The sequence below is a fragment of the Cavia porcellus genome, unplaced genomic scaffold, assembly GCF_034190915.1.
Source record: "Cavia porcellus strain 051 isolate PalLab524CR breed Dunkin Hartley unplaced genomic scaffold, mCavPor4.1 scaffold_22, whole genome shotgun sequence".
Classification (NCBI taxonomy): domain Eukaryota; kingdom Metazoa; phylum Chordata; class Mammalia; order Rodentia; family Caviidae; genus Cavia; species Cavia porcellus.
Window position 1 is genome coordinate 42,478,734 of NW_026947505.1, and position 6,226 is coordinate 42,484,959.

Here is a 6,226-nt window from a genome sequence, read left to right on the forward strand (position 1 = left end):
GTGAGGGAATAGTGTCCCTGGAGTGGGTCTGGGGATTCTTGTGGCGAGGGAGGGAGCGTTCCAAGGTAGCCGTCTGGGAATTACTTGGACCAAGGCAAAGAGGAGGTGCTGATGCGGAGGGTAGGGTGTTCCCTGGCCGGGGAGGGGTGTGCCAGAGGTGGGATCTGGGGATTTTAGGTGGCGGGGATAAGGTCGTGGTTTCTGGAGGCGCGAAGAATCCGCGGATTTTAGACCCACACACACCCCTAGCTCTTTATCTGGGCCCCAGCAGTTGTATCCTGTCTTGTTTTGGGTTTTTGTTGTTTTGTTTACCTGGGAGTTTTTCTCAACAGCAAGAAATGAGTGACGAAGTAGGATTTTCTTACTGGCAAGAATCTTAAGTGGGACTCAACTGCAGGACTGGGGATAATTCTGTCGTGTCCTTTTGCTCTCAGTGGCTTTGAATGTTCCTCCAGATTTTGCCTGGGTGCCATAACCACCCTCAGCCTCGACTTCCCAGAGCCACCAGCTTTTGTCCCCGTCAAAAGTTCCTCTGGTTGACTTTTGACAATTTAGACAATGAAATATTAAGGGTCTGTAGTGATGTTACATGTTTTAAGACCTTTTGTGACTTCTTATTCCAAATGGAGTCAGAGTTTTTCTGAGCTGTCTAGTTACCTGACAGATGGCATCTATTCCATTTGCAGCCTGAGCTCAGGGACACTTCCCTGGCCAACTTCTGTTCTGAAATGACCTCCCTTATTTCACTTTCCCAGCCTGCTGGCTGGTAGAGGACTCCACCTACACCTTAGGAAAGAAAGGTGAAGACAAGAAGAGACATGATTAGCCATTGTTGATTTCCTGTTATTTTATTTTGAAACCCTGTGTCACACTTTTGATTGGCTTTATTGTTTTATTTTGCTTGGTTTCATTCTCTTTAAAATAAAAAGTTATACACACAAAAAATGAGTTTGCTCCCTGGTACCAAAAAAAAAAAAAAAAAAAAGAAAAGGCAAGGGTTTCAAGGTAAGCATTGCAATAGGTTGGGAACACTGAATAATCAGAAGATTGTGGACAAGCCTGAAGAGTCCTCAACTTTAAAATAAACCATTATAGGGGCCAGGGATTTAGCTCAGCGGTGTATGTGTCTTCAATCCCTGGTACCAAAATAAACCATTAGGTTTTAGGATTAAACAAAAGTCACTAGGTCTTAGGAAACCAGTGTAAGAGATGTGATGTGTAAAATAGCTGAAGAATATAAAGTGTAGACCCTAAAGTTGGGGCCATGAAAGGAAAAGATTGGATCAGTGTTTCCATTAAGAGAAATCCTTAGTCTGGGTTATTGAGGGGATCAGCCATCCTTTCTGGTAACCCGGTGGCACACATGTAAGTCTTTTTTTTTTTTAACTTTTAACTTTTTATCAGTACCAGGGATTGAACTCACGACCACCTGCTTGCAACGCAGGTGCTTATGCCGCTGAGCTAAATCCCCAGCCCCGTAAGTCTCTTCTTTCTGGTACTGTGGAACATGTTTCCTGTAAGAATTCAAGGAACTTTCATCTGGATTTTTTGTTTTGTTTGGTTTGGTTTTTGACCTAGTCTTGTAGCTTAGACTGGCCTTTAACTCACTATGTAACCCAGGCTGACCTCTTTAACTCATAGTCACAGCCTCCAGAGTGCAAGGATTGCAGGCGTGTGCCGTACCATGCCTGGCCCCTTCATATGGGTTTGATTTTGTTTTATCTCATTTTATTCTTGCTCTTGAACTCCTTGGTTTCATTTGTGGGCTCTAACATCTAAGCCAAATTCATTACATCTACCTTTCTCAGCCTTTTGTTTCTTTTCTGTTTAAAATCTCAGCAGTGTAAATGTCTTCTTGTTACCAAGTCAGACAGCTACCTCTAGAACTCTTCTTTCTCCAAGAAGCCCTCCTGTTTTGCTGCAGTGGTGTTCCCTAAGCAACCTGTTCCTAATCTTAGTGTTCTAGTTACCATGTAATTCCTAGTTCATATGCATTCTTGGTTAGACAGTACAAGCTTTGCATGATACCTTTGCTGTACAGCTTTATGCACAGCTCTTGGCACACTACAGGCATTAAATAAAAACATACTCATTTGTCTCCTGTCTAGAGAGAGGCTCTATCAAAACCCAATTTTTTTTTTTTTTTTTTTTTTTTTTTTTTTTTTTTTGTCTTTTTCATTTTTATCGGTACCGGGGATCGAACTCACGACCGCCTGCTTGCAAGGCAGGTGCTTATGCCGCTGAGCTAAACCCCTAGCCCCTTCAAAACCCAATTTTGGAGGAAATTTTGAGAAGGGTGTTGCTTTTGTGGAGTGGCCAGAAGCACCTGTCTTCTGGGGAGCCCTCCATAAAACTGCATATTGGTATGTACTTGGTGTGAAGGGGCACATGTGTACTGTAAAAGAGAAAAGAGAAAGAGAATAGGTTTTTAAAATTTTATTTATTTTTTGGTGCTGGGGATTGAGCCCAGGGCCTTTATACTAAGTTACATCCTCAGACCTTATTTTTTGAGACAGGGTCTCACTAACTTTGTCCAGGTTGGGCTCAAACTTGCAGTCTTCACGCTTCAGCCTTCCAGAGTGCTGGGATTACAGGTATATGCGCCCCTCCTGGTGAGAAATTTCTTAAATTATACCTGGGTCTAAAATCATATGCTATGTTGGCTAGCGAGGAGTTAAAAGGAAACCAGTATAATCTCCAAGTGTTTATGACAGGCCACCATTTTAGCAATGCTACAGAGCTAGTATGTCCTGAAGGGGCCTTGCAATCCCTCATGTTTTCATAAACAGGTGTAGGAGTGTAGGCCAGGTCAACTTAACATGTAGCAGAATCATTACTGGGTCTCTCTGATAGGAACAGTGAATCCCTAGTGAATTTGCCAGGGGGGGTTTAGCATTGTGCTTCTTACCATTCAGGGTAGCTCAATGCTACCTCACAACAACTGTTCCATAATGGGTCTAAATCAGAGGTAATGACAATAACCTGGGCTGTAAAGGTTACATATAACTACGAGGGTAGAGGAACTCCCAAAATATGTCCTCCAAAAAAACGTACAGAGAAAACCAGCTTACTAGAGAACAGCTGAGGGAAAAAGTGCCAGGGTGACTTTGCACCATTTTGCAAGTGTGTTAGAGAATAATTAAACCACATTAAACACAGGTGAGGTCTGTATATGAGCGCCATGTGTGGTGCAACAGGCACTTTTGCGTATCTTATTAATCTTGCCAGCATGCGCTGGACCTTTAAGATAGAGCAACTGTTTGATATTCCAGTGTGAGACTTGTATCCATATACTGGTATTTCCTTCACAGGCCAAATTACTCCCTCACAGACAATAAATGGGGCCTCCTACATGCTAGACTAGTGTGCAACTGAGCTATACCACTAGTGGTCCTGATAACCTAGAGACTGCACTTCATAAAGTCTGTTATATTAGAGAATACAGTTTCACTTTGGTTTTCTAACAGGAAAGACTTAAGGTTTGTTTCTTCATGGTACTGGGGATTGAACCAGAACATCACACATGTTAGAGAAGTGCTCTACCAGAGCTACAGACCTAATTCCTTAAGCCTATTGCAATAGCCTGCATTTTTACCTGTATACTTAAAATCTTTATTTGCATTTTTTCTAGTTATTGCATTGCTATTTTGTGTGACTGTTTCCAATTTTTGCTTAGCACAGCAATCATTAAGACTGACTGTATCTGTAATCCCAGCATTCAGGAGGCTGAGGCAGGACGATTATTGTGAGTCTGAGGCCAAACGAGGCTGCAGAGTTGAAGGCTGGCCTGTGCTACATAGTGAGATCCTATCTGAAAAGTCAAAAAAAGCAAATGAACAAAAAAACTGATCTGTTTTTTGAAGCTGTTTTCTTGCTTGGATGGCCCACCGCCATGCTGCGAAGTACACTTCTTTTCCTTTTACTTGACCCAAACTTATTACGTAGAATGTTTCTTTTTTTACCTTTAATAAAAGTTAACATTAAAACTCTCGACTGTGAGCCGTCATCCCTAGCTCAGGTACATTTCTGCCTCTTATTCAAGATGGAAGGATCAAGATGAAGGGAGGAAGTTAACAGTAGTACCAGAAGAATCTCAGCTTTTGGAATTGGAGTTGGTCCAGCTTTGAGGTGAATGTTATCAAGTTTTAATGACAGCACTTTAAGGGACACGTTCAACACTTAGCAGTCCTTTGATTAAATTACAGCTGTGGTCTCAGCATAAACTAAACAGTAAAAAGAACGAACTGTGGCACAATTAAGACTGTCAGACTGGAACTGCACTTTGAAATGAGAATAGTGGCTAACATTTATTGGCTAGTCACTCCGAACTTGGCAACAACTATGACAAAACATTTGTCTTCTATTCTCCAATGTCATGTCTAAGCTCTACTCCCCAGTGTAGTGTTAGGAGATGAGGCCTTTCTATGACAAAAAGTCAAAGAGGTGACCACTGTGCCCTGTGAGGATATAGCAGGAAGGTAGCCCTTGCAAGCTAGGAAGCAAGCCAACACCAGGGACCAAACTGCAAAGTAATTGGTCTCACATTTCCCAGCCTTCATAACTGTAGAAATAAATGCTATCGAAGTCATCCACTCTGCTTTTTATATAATAGCTCAAGCTAAGATAGTACTTTTACATTATTTAATGCTTTTATTTTTTCCTTTTTTTTTCTTAATCATCGGTACCAGGGATCGAACTCACGACTGCCTGCTTGCAAGGCAGGTACTTATGCCGCTGAGCTAAATCCCCAGCCCTCATTTAATGCTCTAAGGAGAGAAAAAAGTGAACCAGAGAGCTTTAGCTTGCCCAACTCATGCAAGGAATGTGTGCTAATGCACAAAGTTCAGATCCACTAGCTCCAGAAGCCATTCGATCTGCACATGACCAGTTCCAACTCATCTTAGCAAGAGCAAGACAAGAAATAAAACATCCATTTCCAGAGGTGAGAAATAGTGCCACGAAGAACAATCATTAAGCCCAACAGGTTATTCAGCAAGAAGATTCCATAGCCACATATGAAGATTAGTTAATGTTACATTTACAAATCTAAATATATTCCTAAAGTTATATTACCAGTTGAAAATGACCAATAATTACATAACGGCTACATGATAAAAGAAATTCTATTTTCATTTAAGCTAAGCCGGTCAAAAGGATATATATGATAAAGTCAAAGTCCACATTATCTGATAAACCAAGGAATCAGTTTTAGTACACGTCAAAATATACTAATTTACTTAAAACTGTATGGAAATTTTTGCTTAAGAATGCACAAAAATGTAAGACGATGGAGGGATATTTTTGTTTTTTGTAGTCTAGGGGCAAGTCCTCTTACTGAGTCACATCTCCAACGTTACAGTTTTTAGTATCTGAGACAAGTACTATAAGCCAGCTAGACAAGTAGAAAACATAGCAGTTACGTGTAAGTTGTATCTATTTTAAATGCTGTTGTAATTCTACTTGAGGATCTAAGTTGCATCTAATTTAAATGATTGTTTTCAGGAGAAATGTTTCACATTAACCATACATGAAGAGCTACTGATTCTAAAGGCGTTCAGTGCCATAGACCTTGATAGTTAATGTTTAATTGTGTTCAGAAAATAATAGGGCAAACTTTTGTCAAGTCTTACACCTTTAAACATTTTCTCCCACAGAATATATAATACATGGAAATAGGTAGTAAAAACCAGTAAGAATTGGTCAGTGTTTTACTGGTGTTTTAAAACTATCACTAACTACACAGATATATTAGTTACCTGAGACCAGATCACTAAAATTCTGCTTTTCAATTAAAAGCTAAAAATGATTTGGGTGACAATTTCCTTTTGACATTTTTGTACTTTCAGTATTTTGTTAACTGTTTTTGTATGTCAGGGAAAAAATTTAAACTATAACTACATTTTCCAAAACAGAACAGAAATTAAAAATGTACAATCAAAACTGACAAACAGAATGACCTATATTTCACCTTTATGGTAGATTCGAGGACGAATAGAAATTCAGCAGTTCAGCCAGATTTGGTGGCACATGCATGCAATCCCAGCACTTGAGAGAGTGGGACAGAAGGTTCTCCACAAGTTTGAGGCCTACGTAGTGAGAGGCCAGCTTGAATTACAAAATGAGACCCTGCCTCAAAAACAAAAACAAAAACAAAAATAGAAACTTAGCAATTCAATGTAAATAAATGACAAATGCCAAACACACATAAAACAAAATGAAAAACTAA